This window comes from Ixodes scapularis, unplaced genomic scaffold, assembly GCF_016920785.2.
Source record: "Ixodes scapularis isolate PalLabHiFi unplaced genomic scaffold, ASM1692078v2 PGA_scaffold15__6_contigs__length_5221840, whole genome shotgun sequence".
In the NCBI taxonomy this organism is placed as follows: Eukaryota; Metazoa; Arthropoda; class Arachnida; order Ixodida; family Ixodidae; genus Ixodes; species Ixodes scapularis.
In genome coordinates, this window is record NW_024609841.1 from 4,596,487 (window position 1) to 4,612,360 (window position 15,874).

Sequence of the window (15,874 nt, forward strand, 5' to 3'; positions counted from 1 at the left end):
ATCCTGCGCGTTGGGACAGCTTGAAGCTGCTCTGGCGTTCTCTGTGCGCCCGCGAGGGCAAGTGGAGTAAGCGTCAACTCTCTCACAAGCTCAATGAGGTCCTGCGACGCATCCGGATCATTAAGCGCGGTGGTACCTTCACGCCCCTCATGTCTGAGTACTTGAACCTGTTGCGGGCGAGGTACTCTCGCCTTCTGCGGGAAAGTTCAGGAACCGCGGCATTGCAGCCCTGGGACAGCCGTCCCGTGTCAGACCCTGAGGTCCTCCGCTACCTTCGCGTATCTCGGAGCCGCGAGGATCGGCCGGGCTGGGTTCCGTTTGTCGCCACACCAGATGGCTTCCAGTCGTCCCATCCGCCTGATATCGTTAACGTTTTCTTCGAACATTTTGCAGCTTTGTTCCGGATGGACGATTACTCCCCCCGGAACACATCCGATGTCCTCGTCCAACAGTTTTGTGGTTCCTTACCTCAAGTCCCGCCCGACCTGCGTGATACTCTTCACCGCCCTGTCAGCGCATTCGAGGCTTACGTGGCTCTCAGAGGCATGAAGATGGGTTCTGCGCCAGGTGTCGACGGCCTGCCTGCAGAGTTTTACAAAGAGTTTTGGCCCCAGGTTGGCACGGCACTAGTCGGCGTTTTCAATGCTTTCCTTTGAGGCGGCAACGTTCCCGACTCTTTTCGGCGTGGCCGCATCGTCCTCGTACCGAAGGAGACTGGCGACCCCTCCACGCCGCAGGCCTGGCGGCCCGTCACTCTCCTCAACGCAGACTACAAACTGTTGGCCACCATTCTTGCTCACCGCCTTCGCGACGTGCTACCGGAACTTATGAGCCCTTTTCAGACCTGTTCTGTTCCTGGACGGAGCATATTCTCGTCCCTCACGCATGTTCCACTTCACAAAGTCCCGTGGCCTTTCCGGCGCTTTCATTTCCTTAGACCAGGAGAAGGCATTCGATCGTCTGGACCACCGCTTTTTGTTTTCGGTCCTTCGAACGTATGGATTCTCTCCAGACTTCGTGCGCCTCTTTGAGGTTTTGTATGTAAATCTGGTCAGTGACGTCGTTGTCAATGGCCAGATTACCCCGTGCTTTGCCGTAGAGCGAGGGGTACGCCAGGGCTGTCCCTTGTCACCCATACTTTTCGTCCTTTGCCTGGACCCGCTTCTCCGACGAATCCATGACCAACCGTCGGTACTTGGCTTCCCTCTTCCTGGCTCGGGATCCATCAAAGCATCCGCATATGCGGACGACGTCTCTCTTTTCGTGCGGGACTCCGGGAGTTTTATATCAGCCCTACGGCTGTATGAAGAGTACGCCGTCCTTTCAGGGGCCCGGCTCAACACGTCCAAAAGTAAAGCCGTTCTCTTTGGAGGTTTTGCCGACCCACTTCCGGGTGGCATCATGATAACAAGGGTTGTCAGGGTCCTAGGTGTTCTCTTTGACTGTTCTGGTGTGTCGGCAGAAACATGGAACAGCATTGCGACAGACATCGTGCACAAGGCCGCTGTGGCTTCGCGTTTCTCCCTGCCCCAGCGCGATAGAGCCTATATCGTGAAGTCGGTGCTGTGCGCCCGGCTGTGGTACGCCTCACGGGTCGCTCTCCCCCCTCCGTCTGTCGTCCGGCGCATAACCTCCGTGATTTTTGCCTTCCTCTGGGAGGGGCGCCCTGAGCTGGTTGGAGCTGGTTGCTCGCCCGGCCCTTCGAATGTCGCGCTCTAATGGGGGCCTGAGTATCCCCTGCCTTGTCACCTGCAGCCGCTTACTTGCCCTTCGGAACGTCTTGGACATCCTAGACGCCCCTGACTATCCCGGCCGGAGCCTGACGCTGTACTGGCTCAGCACCCATCGTCGCGTCCTGGTGCCTCGGGGGCTAGGGAACTCGTGCCCGACAGCGGAGTCCCCTCTGTCTTTCTACGCGACGGTAGTTCAGGTCTACCAGAAGTTACAAACGGCCACGCCTGACTGTGACGTCCGTGAGGTACCTGTCTCACGTCTTTGTGAGGCCCTCTGCAAGCCGGAGGTGCCCCTTCTACTCCGGGTTCAAAGTCGAACTGCAAACTGGACCAGCGCTTTCTCCCCAGACATCCCTCCCGGCCTTGCCGACTTTCATTGGCGGCTTGGGTGGGGCGTTCTACCTACCCGTGACCGTCTAGCACGATGGCGTGTTGCTAACTCCAATTTGTGTGTCAACTGTGGGCAGGTTGAAACCAACATCCACGCGGTGTTTGAGTGCGTTGTAGCTAAAACGTTTTGGACTTTAGTGAGTCGCATTTTTGCGCTGCCACTGAACAGACATTTCTACGCTAGACACCGGAGTGCGGGTCTGGTGTTTGCCGCCACCTGCTACGTCTTGTGGCAACAGAGGAACATTGCTGTGGGCCGCGAACGCCGTCTCGGTCTGATGTTCCCGTTGCTGCGACGGCTCCGGACACTGCTCCTCTCCCACCTCGAGGGCGCACTTTTTGCCCTTGGCGAGGAGGAGTTTCTCAGGAGGTGGCTTGCGGACTTCATTGGCGTTGCAGGCCGCAGAGTGGTGCTACAAGTTCGGTGGTGCCTTGATTAATTAGGTTTTCACGCACCCTTCCGTAGTGTAGCGGCTGGAGCCGTTCTAGTCTACTTGGTATTTATTTTCTATGTGTCTGTGATCCTTTCTTGCCGCCCATGTCCAGATAAGAACTGTGCATTTTTGTATCGCTCCCGGGGGGTCGAATTTCGTGTACCGTTGTCCCAACTGGTAAATAAATTTCTCTTTCCAAGCTCACCGTTTCCATAACTCCTCGAATGCGGACCGGGGCACTTGGAAGAATTGTAGACAATAAAAAGATATAAAGTGCTGATTTCAGGCTTTTGTCCTTTTGAAATGCCTGGCCAGATCTGGAATTGCCTTGCTCAGCCAGATCTGGGATTTCCATACCTGGCCAGGGGTATCAGGCTATATCTGGCAGATATACCATATCAGGTTATATGTGGCCAATTTTTGATATGGCCATATCTGAAGTCTTCAGATCTGGCCATATATAAATTTTTTGTAAGGGATGTGTCAAATTTAATACAAAAAAGCACTACTAGTGATTTTCGTCGGTCTGTTTGTTGGGTCAACTTCCAGAAATGCGATAAGAATCAATTATAAACTCAACAAATGTGGAAGCAAGATAGGTAGTTATTTTGATCACATTAATCTTCTGTTACCACCTACCATCGTTCCATTAAAACAATTCACTTCTGTTTTCCAGAATTTGTCTAGTGCATTAGAGACAGCCATTTATTACGGGAGGGCGGACGCAGAACGACTTTCCCCTAGCAGACTCTGGACAAAAATCCTCCGGAGGCCGCGGCCGAGTATTGGGCCGTTAAATTAAAATCTTATTGGTTTCCCCCCCGACTCGCCTCGTCGACTTTCACAAAGCGTCTCGGAAAACTGTCGACCCTCCTTTCTTCTGCCAATTTGAATATGACAGTGCGAACAATGAAAGAAATGGCCTCCGGATTCTATGGGAGACTCAAGCAATACCATCTAGAAGACAAGGCCTTTCGCCCATAAAGTTGTTACGATAAACGCTAGGGGTTCAGGTGGCGCTAGTGTGTTGTTGCATTTTGCAGCAGACAGCAAGGAGTCTAAATTTCAATTCCGGTAATGCATTCCTATAGGAAAGCGCGATTGCGTTTTCCTCTTCGCGCTTGATTATAAGAGCAAACATTGCTTAGTTTTGTAACAGAATAAAAAGTTTTGAACGTTTTACAATCGAATGTACAAATATATCTGTCAGAGTGTTTTTCTTTAGAATTCATGGCGTGGAACACCGTATTGCGCTAAAATAGCCTTCAGATCTCTCTTCAAAACAAACTACTTCGTGCCTGCCCCGTTCGCTTCTACCGGGACTGACCGCTCATGCAAAGTATGACCTTTTTAAAAGGTTAAAACAGCGCAAACGACGAGGGACGAGAAGCAGAAGGACACATACACAGCTGGCAATGCAAGAGCCTGGACGACTTTAGAGCAGAGGCATGGGACTCGCTACACAGCGAGAAAAGGTCCATGACGCTTGAGGACTGGACCCATCTCGGGGGCAGCCGCAGCACAAAAAATAAGTCATTGACTCCCTGATCCGCTACATCGGGGACTCTGAAATCCATCACTTCATCTAGATTTACGCATGGTCCCTCACTCTTTCCCATCCATCCCCACAATTCTTTCCCTCTCGCCTCGAGACATTAACCCATAAACGAGTGAGCCTTTCCTTAAATCAATAGATGTTACTGTCTCCGAATGGTAAAGGTCTTATTTTGTTATAAATAAATTAGCGTGAGTAGGGGCTCCAAGAAGCGTACCTATTTGCGCCCATGATTCAAGGCCTTGCAGGGCGCGAGCGTACGTGCTTAAAGGCCGTGTGGGGCGCCAACACGCCTCCGCGAAGACCCTAAACCAATAGTGTCCCTGCCAGGAGATGACCGAAGCCCGAGTGAAATTTTCGCCTTGTTTCTGATCGTGTTCAGGCACCTTTATTACCTTCCACCATCCTCCGGACTGAGGAGCAGCTGCCGGGGGCAGAGCTTCGTCGTACACGTAACCACTACCTCTCACCTTGCCTCATCTCCTCCTCAATCAGGTAACAGTTGGGACACCCCGTTATTCTTATTATTTTTACGATCTATTATTAGCAACTCTAATTGCTATAGTAATATTCATTTTCACCTAGAACAGCCGTCGCTCCCTTTAGAAAAGCAAGTACCTCTCCACACAGATGTCATGGCTTCTGCTCAAAATGCATTCGCGGTTCCTCAAAGTGCCGTACCAGACGCGATTCTTCATCCTCGCTGATCAAAAGAATGCGATATGCAATTTCGATCTATCCTTCAAGAGCTCCCCACAACTGGCGCCGGGAAGCAATAAAAATATTCGGGCAGCATTACACTCACGGTACGCGGACACATGTCTGAACGAAGCACTTTCTCGCAGCCATCGCCGAAACTGCCATGAAGCACTGTGAAGGAAATGCATTCCGATCAATAGCAGCGGAACAACGCCGAGAACCGCCCACGGGCGGGTTCGCGCAGCAAGCCTACGTTGAGCGAGTCTCGAATACGGGTCGAAGCAGAGCGTGTGCTCTAAGGGAGCGGCAACGGCTACAGGCTGCAAGAGCACAAACTAGACGTCTTTCGAAAAGAGGGAGCTGTGGTGCAGGAGGGATTTCTCACGCGATGTTTCGTCAAACTACTGCTAGTGTCAGCGCCTACTTTTTGATAACTCAGGACGTGTTTACGGCAGACTGAAACGCATGTGCGAAGAACTTAGGGCAAATCGCACGAAAATAGCTCCAGGCTAGTTTCCTAAAAAAACGAAGATACTAACTCCACGTAAATCGCATTTCCCTGAAAGGGTGTTTGAACCTTTTCGTGCGAAATATATGTACCCACGCCCAGTACGTTTTCAAAACAGTGGTGTGAAACCATCACCTCATGTTTCGATTTTCATGCGATTTTGGCTCGGGGTTTCAACCATATGTTTCAGTCTTTTCAGAGCCCACCAGAACACTATCAGAACTTGCTGAATTTATGCTCCTCCGTAAGGAAATTTTATACAAAGCTGTAATTTCTTTTTGATTAGTTCAGTCACAAAAAAAGTTGGCTGATATCACGCGCCAATGATCATACGGTCTCAATGGCAAACCCTGTACAATGGGTGGCATTGTGACAGCGCTCATACATGATTCACCTTTTTTACGCAAAGGATTTATCAAAACAGCAGCCCTGCGCAGTCGAGTGGATCTTCGTTGGACTGAGACTGTCCTACACTTTAAAAAGAGCAACGTCGTATTGTGCTTACTGCTTACGACAGATTACTTGGAACTCGCACTTATTTGGCCTACGAATGTCCTAATTTTCTTGCACGAAATTGTGAACGCCGTGATTGATTCACATTTGCTCTTTGGTGACTTTTTATATCGTGCTTTCCAAAAACGTGTGAGATATATTTTTTCCTTTTAATTGAAAAATATTGATGTTGAGACAAGGGTGCTTGTAGCTTCTTTTTAACCATAATAACCCAAATTGTATTCAGTTTCCTAGTCGTAACTTTTAAAAAGCGGTTGCTGGCACCTTGAATATTCGTGCGTGGCTTATTATTTTATACTATTTTCTATGCTGCCTTGGTGACTTAAGTTGAGTGAGATGCATGTGTTGTCTTATGCGGATTACAATGCCATTTTTGTGTGGATAAGATAACACAAGAGAAACAGTGAGACTTGTTAAGCTTTTTGGCAAACACAGTGGCACCTCGGTAAACTGGCAGAAATGTCTTTGTCTCCGGCATGGGAAAGGGAACTGAGCTCCCACAGTATTTGAAAATATTAACTGAGTAAACACACCTACACCGTAACAAGGTGTCCAGTTAGAAAATTACCGTGGTAGCGAGTCCTATCAAAAAATACAGACTGTCGAGCTGCGCGACAAATCTGAAAGATGGAAGGACAGGAACTTGTCAATGTTTACACGTGCTACGGCGTGCAATTAGTTTCTTGTCATAAAATTGCGCACTTCAATTGCTGCACCGCTCGCACGTTAGCGAACAGAAAATAAATAGAGTCTTAGCCGTTTTTGCTGGGGGATTGACCTGTGAATAGACTAGCTGAACGAATTTCTTTCGGCATGCCCGATCCCGTTGCTTGTAATTAGCTCATTTATTTCTTAGTCAGGTTGTGAACCAATTAATGTTTGTGCGAAATGCGAATGTTGTCCTTCTCCGCACTATGTGTCAGCTGAGCTGAGACAGAGCTTTGCCTACGTTTGTTGTTTCTTCCGCGTGTGCCCCAGCCGGGGGGCTAATGGCGAGAATTCATTCAGGCGACACAGGTTTTGACCACTCGTTTTCCTTTGGAATATTTAAGTGAAGTGTCACGGGAAAAAGTATATAGGGATCTTGTCGATGCTACTCTTCCTGTTCCGTTATACAGGTCGTTGTATTGTGCGGGCCCAGGTCAAAACGTTTTTCAGCGAATGAAGAGAATGGTAGCGCCTGTAAATTTAAAATCGTTTTTCTTTAATTGCCTAACGGAGTGTTACAGGTTAAGACATGTTTGGATAAGAAGGGTATATTTGTAGCTTGGGGGTGAATTGTTTTTTTCTAAGAAGCCAGAGGCTGTAGAGCATATGTTTTTGGAGTGCTGAGATGGGGCATAATGTTTGGAACACTCTCCAAAGTACTTTGAAGAAGAGGCTATGCCTTTGAACCCACGCGGCATTCGGTACTTAGACATTGAAAACGACAACGATGTGCCGTTCTACCTTGTTTTCCTTGTGGTGCTTAAAAGCATTCGGAAGTCGGGTATGGCCGTGAGGCATGCCAACATTGACGTTAGACAGGTTCGAGTGCTTTTGAGAAATGACGCGGCAAACTATAGATGTTTGGAAAGCTCAAAGCGTGTGCCTGATTCGGAATCTGTGCAGGAAAAATGGCGCATTAGAAATCCTTTCAACCATGTCATGTTTGCTGCTGTAGGGCCGACATGATTTTTATCACTTTTTTAGTCCTTTCTCTTTTTGCTTGTCAATTCTAAGCAAAAAAAAGCCTCGGTGATTTTGAGTCAGAGTGCCGGCTTACGGATCCCCAGGTGGAGGGTTCGAATCCCTGCCTAGATGCCCGCAATATGACGGAGCCATATTGCGGAGAAGGTGCCGCCTAACCGAGCGTTCGGTTTCTCGTTAAAGGATCGCCAGGTGGTCGAAATCAATCCACAGCTTTCCGCTGGGCCGTATTAAATACCCTTCACTAGTTTCACTCGTAAAACCCTTAAATTTGACTTTTAAATAGTTTTATTTATTTGCTCCAGTCTTGTTTTTTTTTTTTCTTTTAGTGCTTATCTTTGTATAATATGCACGCTACTAAGGCCAAGAGTTGTTTCTGCTGAGAATAAAAAAAATAACTACAACAGCAACACACTAATAAAGCATGCACCCCTGTTCTGGTTAGAAAGGTTTATTTATTGGAGATTTTTATTGATCTCATTGCTCATTTAGAACTTTTATTCTATCGATTGTGATGAGGGGCCCAAAAGGAAAAAGAAAAAAGCTGCAGCTGAACCGATGAAATGTTGATTGGTGTTCCGAGTGCGCCGCGATGCAGTTTACACCTTGCGACGTCTGAGGAAGTAGCATTGTAATCTACCCATTCTAAGTTAGAAATCTCAGAAAATGTTTTCTCTCACTCAGGAAGGTCTGTCCCTCCGGGAACCACAGTCTTCACGTGCTCATTTGATGTTTTTGATCAACTAGTTTAGAACGGATAATATCGTTAGCTTTTATCGTTACAAAAATTTACACTCGTTGTAGAATTGACTACTAAAATCTGAGGCACTCTCTCATTAAGAATGAAACGAAATCCGGAATCCAGAATAAAATACGAAAAAGACACTCAAAATAGTTTTTGATGACGCTTTTTCGTATTACAAAAGTATTACGGCGTCAAAAAGTAAGCTCAAGTACCAACCAAACCCAATAAAAAATTCTAACCAACCAACGAAACAAAAACAATGAAGTTTATTCGACCCATGGTAGCTGGTTCCATATTTTGGCTGGTAATTTGATTCCTTGCGAAACAGGATGGAATTACACGGTCTGTGAAAGTCAAAAAAAAAAAAGGAGCTTTAGCGCGCGCAGGGAAAGAAAGGAAAACGAGCCACGGCTATTCTGGGTCGTAGCGTAAGCACACTCATCCTCCAGTCCGTCTTCGCGTTTCAATCGCAGCCGTTTCGATACGGTGTTTGTTTGGTCAAGACCGGGAGCGAGCTACCGGCTTTTGCTGCCTTACAGAGAGGCACATACATTCTTTTTTTTCTTCCTTGAAATTTGAAGAAATTTTGTAGTTAGGTTGCAGGGGGCCAAAGAAGTGCCTCCCTTCCTGCCTCTCCGTGTGGATTTATTTTTTACGAAACGCGTCATCTGCGGGAGGCACGATACAAAAGTTGCGCCTTCACGTGCCATTAAAACTGACGCGCTCGACTTTCTGACAGAACGCGGAGCTCCCAAGAAGGGGCAGCAAATTATGCGGCCGATCGGGGTTGCATCCACCGGTTACCCTGTAGTCTCCGCGTAGTTGGATCACAATCCACAGAGTAAAAAACGGGACATCGGGGAGGGGTGTGAAACGGAAGTGGGTAGCAGAGCCGAAAGAAAAAAATGAAAGCCGTTTACAACTCCCAGTAACGCCGAATTAGAGCGCAGCTCATGAGAAGGCGCAGGGAAGGGTACTGACGGGAGGGTACAGACTTGAGAAGTAATCCGTTACAAGTAACGGATTACTTGTAATCCCTCACTTTTTCCAGTAATTTTGTAATTGCCACGTTACCTTTTTTTCGGAAGTATTTTGTAACGTAATTTCGTTACAAAATATTGGTAACAGATTACTGTAATTACTCATTACTTTTTTTAAAAATATGAGCATAATGCAGTAATTGGAGCAATTCGAGCAAAACATTCAGCACCATAAAGAGAGCAAGTTCAACAAAATAGAAAACATCAGGAAGGGGAGAATAGCGAAAAAGAAAACACGAGTTCTTGTATGACCGGTCACTAGAGCAATACCACGTAGAACACAAGGCCTGCGCGTCTCCTCCTCTAAACGTCATCACTAGTAGATCCCCTCAGCGCCTCCTAGGTAGTCCGGATGAGCACCATCGTCTGCTTCATCGCCTGCTTCAGTGGTCGTGCTCAGAACGAGCTTACATTGCTAAGACCGGCAGTCTTGATGGTGTCGCAGGCACGTTGCAAAAAAACTGTGGTAGCTCGTTATCAGCTCGCGCGAAGCAGCCGCGCACGCAGCTGTGGTCGCCAGTAGATGCCGGCGTATTTCCTCCGAAAACCCATGGGAGCGGTGGCGAACGCCTCTAAAGGGCTCGGAGTCGACGTAAGCAAAAGCTTTGCGCGCCCCGTTTCGTCACCCCAACAGCTGAAACAATTCATTACGGTCAGTCCGCGTGCGAAGCGGAATCCCCTGATCGCAACTGCAACGACAATCAAATAACAATCCACGCATAAACGAAAATAGAGCAGCTTATTAAGCGGTTTCAAACGCAGCTCAGGGGATCACACAAGTTTGAAGCGCTTCTGGAAAGCGAAAGAAAGCAGTTTAGCTGCTCGATCTGCGTCGTAAGAGGCTACTGTTGATCCACTACAGACTGCTTTGTCACAGTTTCTTGCTTAAATAGGTGATCATTAGAACGTGGGAAAACAAAAGATTAAGATTACCAGAGCAAGCGCACCTGCCTTGCAGCATAACAAAAACAAAAAAAAAGTAACGAGAGAATGACTGTGCAAACATTTTCCGCACTTGGCACGAAAGATGGGGTCCCCTTCTCAGACGAAAATAAAGAGAAATAGAGCGAATGTAGCGAACAACGTCGAATAAAACATAAAGTTAGCAGACGATAGAAAGGTACAAATCATCCAGCAAAAACCTCCTTTGACGACAACGATCATTGTAACGCTCATGGAAAAACAAAATAGAAAGCACGCAACGTAAAAAGGAGCTTCACTTCTTTTTTCAGTTGTTTGTTTCAGCTTAATTTGAACGATGCGGCAACTTGTTTACTCACTTCGGTCTTCGAGAAGCAGAAGAAGGATTTTCTGACACATCGCAAAAACTGGTGTTTGCAGCGGTAAGGAGCACATTACATGCCTGCCATCTGCAAGTATGCGCTGTTGCTGTCTAACGTTGATCAACAAACGATGACCCATAGCAGACGTTCCGGCGTAGACAAATAAAATTCGAATGTAAATATATAACGAGCTTGCACTTTTTAATATATTTGATAAATACCAAAAAGCATATATGAAGATTTTGGATTAGAGACTCAATCGAAGGAGGAAATAGGACGTTATCGCAGACGACAGTGGAAGAAAACAACAACAACAATGTTGCAGACGGCCCTCGAAATGTCCGGGAACAGCGTAGCAGACGGACTGGCGGTGAGCGCCGAAGTGAAGGAAAGAGAGTAGAAACTAAGCCAAACAAGGCAAAGCAAAATACGCGATGGTTCGAACATCAAGTAAACAAAAAGGGCGAAAAAAACAAACAAAAAATCCCATAAAAGCAGGAGGAAGAAAAAAACGCGACGGCGTAGCGTCTCCTCAAAAATAAAAAGAAAGTAGACTGAAAAATGAAAAAGAGCTGCTGATTCTCCATTGCCGGTGCCTGCTTTTATTGTACAAGAGGACGAAGACGTTGGTCGTCCCCAACGTTACTAACCCACTCAGTTAGGAAACTGCCATAGCCAGCCGGCAACGGCCAGGCGGCGCCAGCAGCGTGAGAGCGCACGGTTATACCCTGTCTCGTTGTAACTTGGCAAAGGGTGAATGATAAGCCCCACACTGCGTGCCGAAGGCTTCGAAATGCGCGACGTATACGAGCGCAACGCACACATATTGGAGCATGACGCAGCGAAAAGCCTGATACCTCTCCGGAGTTGAGGCGCGCTCGGGTGATAGGCAGTCACGTTCCGATTGGCCCGCCAGGGCCGTAGCTTCCGCTCTACTGGCACGTTACGCGATCACGGCTTCCTGGGATACCCAGCATTTCTTGTTTCAGACACTAGGCTGAGCGGCGCCACCAAAATAAAAGCTCACGTTTGAACAGTGCAGCCGCCACTCCCAGGGGTACCCAATATTTCTTGCTTTAGTCGCTAGATGTGGCCAAACCAAACAGCATTGCAGGTTACCTATAGAGACTGCTCTGAAAAATTGTCCCCGATCTGTCCTCGAGCACCGAGCTAATAGCGAACACAACGCCGCCATTTCTCTGCAGTGGCCACTCGAGGAACTGTACCTGACGCCTATTCTGGCTTTAATCGGCCACTTTGGCGCCGAAACGGATACAGCGTTAGGGGTTACAGGGGTGCCATCCCCCTCTCGCCAGCGGACGCGCCGCGTCTTAGTACCCAAGTTAAAATGCACCTAGGTCGGGACGCCCTACCTGAAGGCACCGCTGAGGCATGGTTGTATAAAAACAATATTAATTGTGCCGCAAAACCTTGCAAACTAAGGATTTTAAAAACATCACGCGCCCTTCATTTTGTACTGAACTTTAATCAATTTCATACAAAAGGAGTCTTTTCCGTTTGTTTTTACGCAAAAACATGCTTTCTAAAAGCTCAAGGTGACACAGTACAGACAAATGATGAAGAGTGGCGCTGTTGTCGTATTTAGCTCGGTCTCGGTGGACGCCAACGGCCCAGGTTTCGACGGTAAGTTTCCCAACTGAGTGTTTTAGTAACGTTGGTCGTCCCGGACCGAAATCACCTTTATTCGCACTACAATGCTCTCCTCGATTTTTTTTTTCTTTTTTGGACGCGTAAGATGCCTGCTTTTCTTGTAACTCCGCTTTTATTAATTTCAGTAATAGCGTCACACTTGCATGTGGACAATCGACTTCTTCTAGAGCATACTGACTGTTATGATGTCATGAGGCTTTCTGATCTTAGAAGAAGAGGACATCCAGTGAGCACGCTCGCAGAAGGTGGCACGCGCTGTTGCGTTTAGAACTGACGAGCATTCGCCATAGCTGCCGCTTTGATACCGTATGTATTTATTAAACAGTTTGCTTAAACCATCCTCCTCAGCTTAACTAGCAACATAACATGGTGTCAGAAGTGGTGAGCAGCTCAACGTCCATATTTTAAATTTAACAAGCAACAGCAACAACAATATGGCATCTGCTTTCCTACAACCGCCGGCTCCGTTCCATCCTGGTGACGACCCAGCAAGAGCATGGGAGGAGTGGAAATCATCGTACCTTATCATCGAGGCAGCCTGTGAATGCATCGAAGCCTATCGCAACTCGGAAAGCTTTTCTGCTCCACTGCCTTGGATCTCAGGCAAGAAGAATTACGCAAACATTTTCTCTGCAACCAACAGGAGACGGTCAAAGCGGGCAAAGAGAGAATGCAGTAGATTACATACTGCACGAATTTGATAAACTGTATGCACCTTACAAAAGCGTGACACAAGCAACAGCCATTTTTAACACAATGTGCCAAAAGCCAGAACAAACCATTGACGAATATGTAACTGAGCTAAAACTGCAGGCTCAGAAATGCGACTACGGAGCTCAAGAAAACAGTCTCATCCGTGATCGTAACATCATTGGGATACGAGACGTGGCTTTGCGCGAGCGGTTGCTTCGTGAACCGAGTCTAACCTTAGACAAAATCATTTCAACCTGGAAAGCAGCTGAAATCTAAAAAAACGCGTGAATGATATTCAGAAAACTGAAGACGAAGTTAGAGTTGATGGACTCTATCGTCAGCCACCTAGCTTCAGAGCAGCGCAACGAAGTTACCGACCATCCGGACCACAAAAAGACCAATCCAGCAACCGACAGCAAATTTCATGTTCGAGATGTGGTACTTACCATCAGCCCCGAAACTGCCCAGCTTACGGAAAGCTCTGCCTTTCGTGTGGAAATTTTGGACATTTTTTCCGAATGTGCGACCAGACACAGCAGAAAACTTACGGATATCGACGTGTTTCTGCGGTAGAAGATACTTCCAACTCATCCATGAACAATGACCGCAATGAAACGAACCATTTGGGAGGCATAACAATTGGGCCTCTTCCATCAACCAAAGCAACCAAGTTTGCGCGAACTGGGACAGAGCTGGAGAGGCGGTCAAAGAAAAAAAAGGGCATGCTGGCATCTCGCCTCGAAGAGGGACAAGGCCTGATTTCAGAGTTGGTTTTGGCAACGGCAGAAATGCAGCGAAAGTCTTTCGAGCACAAGAGAACTTTCGAAGCGAGCTTTGGCTGTGAGCAGGCCCTTCAACGTGAGTGCAAGGCAGCTTCGGCTCTCCTGGGGAAGATGCAAGCGCAGCAAGCAGAATTTTCTCATGCCAAATATCAGGAGTCTGAAGCATTAAAAGCCCAGTTAGTTTCTCTAAGTGGGGATTTGTCAAAGCAGCTAGAGCTTGTAGATGCCAAGGTGGAGGAAGCGAACACCCTGAAGGAGAAGTTTGAAGCATCTCAGCTTGAGCTCGAAAGGTTTTCTGCCGAGTACTGCATCTTGCAGGATGTCCTTCTTCAAGACTGTGGCGAGGACTTGCCGCTAGTTCAGAACGATTCCGAACAACGAGAGGTCAGTGCCTTTCAGTACCTCAAGAAGTTGCTGGACATCGCAAAACGCAAGAGAGAGGCCCTGGAAAACCAGCTTGCTAAAAAAGAGGAACAGGTCAATCTACTTCAGTAAAACTATCAGTACTTAAAGGACCGGTACCAGTGGCCGTTACAAGATCTCGGGGCATTTGTCCGGAGCATCATCGAAGCATTTGTCCGGAGCATCATCGAGCACACCAACCAGTCGTCAGAAGCTGCAATCTGTCTTGAAGCAAGTCAGCTGGAAGACTTGAACCGTAAGCTGGCACTGCTCCAGGAACGGGTCACATCCTTGAGAGTTAGGAACGAGCTCCTCGCTCAAGAAAGTCAGCAGTGGAAATCATCTTGTGAAGATGCGAGTGAAAAAATTAGATGAGTGTCTAATGAAAGTCACCTCTGGCAGCAGAGACACGAAAAGGTGGCGGAGACTTTGAGAGAGAGAGAGAATGCTGTTAAGTGTAACAATTCGTCACAAACGGAAGCAGACGGAAGCTCCTTAACCGAGAAGGCAGAAACAGAGTGCGAGAGGTTAGACGAGAAAGTCAGCAGCCTCCAGAAACGCAACGGAAAGCTAGAAAGCGAAGCCGACATTTTGTGGTCAGAACTTTCCTGCCTGGAGGAGCAAGCTGAGATGCTCGTCAACGACAACAAACATTTTCAACAGCTAGCTGCGAACTTAAAACAGGCACGACATTGCCTCGAGGAGGAGTTGAAGACTCAGCGCGAGCAGCACGTCAAGGCCACCAAGGAGATGGAGAACGAGGACTACACTGCCCTGGACGAAGCGGCCAAGTGTGAGGCAGCACTATCAGCGCTGAAGACAGACCACTCCCAGCTGTTGGACAAGCATAAGCACATTGTATACAGACGCAGGAACCTGCAGGAAGAGTTTCACGCGGCAGCCCAAGAGAAACGCAGTTGGGAGGACAGGTGCGCTCAGCTGACAAAAGAGTGGGCAACAGCCAGACGAGATCTCGCAGTCTTCGAGGAGCAGCAGGGCGCAGTGGGACAAAAGACCATGCAGGAGCTGCAAGAGCTGTGGCAAGCAAATCAGCAGTTGCAAGAGCGCTTTCGCCTGCTCAAGTACAAGCATTTCAAGGCTGAAGAACGGTTGGTACAGGCGCCAAACCAAAAAGTGGAGGCCTCGATGGAACATGTCACCGAGGGCACTGGGGGTACAGCGAGAACTTTGGAGGCACCAGCAAGCCGAGTCGAGATAGAGGAACTCTCCCGGCGGTACGAGTCCCTTTTGAAACAGTCTCGTGCCGAGGAGAACAAGTGGAACCAGGACAAGCAGCAGCAGAAACACATCGAGGACTTACAGGCGCAACCGGTACCACACCAAAGAAGCACATGGAACAGCAGAAACGAATACAGCTGCTGAAAACTATTTCCCTAGAGTCTCAAACGAAGCTGCTGAAGACTTTGACCATACAGTTCCAAATGGCGAATCACTTGAACACATTTCCACGTCTGCAAGGTCAACAGGATACACAAAGAAGAAGAAGCCGACGCGTTGTGGTGAAGCCGCTATAATACAGAGACTGACAAGTGCCGCGATCGCACTAAATTATCTTTAAAAAAAAAAAAAAAAGAAAGAGAGAAAAGAAGAAGGGGGGCATGTTATGATGTCATGAGGCTTTCTGATCTTGGAAGAAGAGGACATCCAGTGAGCACGCTCGCAGGAGGTGGCACGCGCTGTTACGGTTCGAACTGACGAGCATTCGCCATAGCTGCC

At 47.9% G+C, this 15,874-nt stretch overlaps 1 pseudogene; it reads left to right on the plus strand.

The window, feature by feature from the left end:
• Positions 1-13,546: 13,546 nt before the first annotated feature.
• LOC120846902 lies at positions 13,547-15,520 on the plus strand (annotated as a pseudogene).
• Positions 15,521-15,874: the final 354 nt, after the last annotated feature.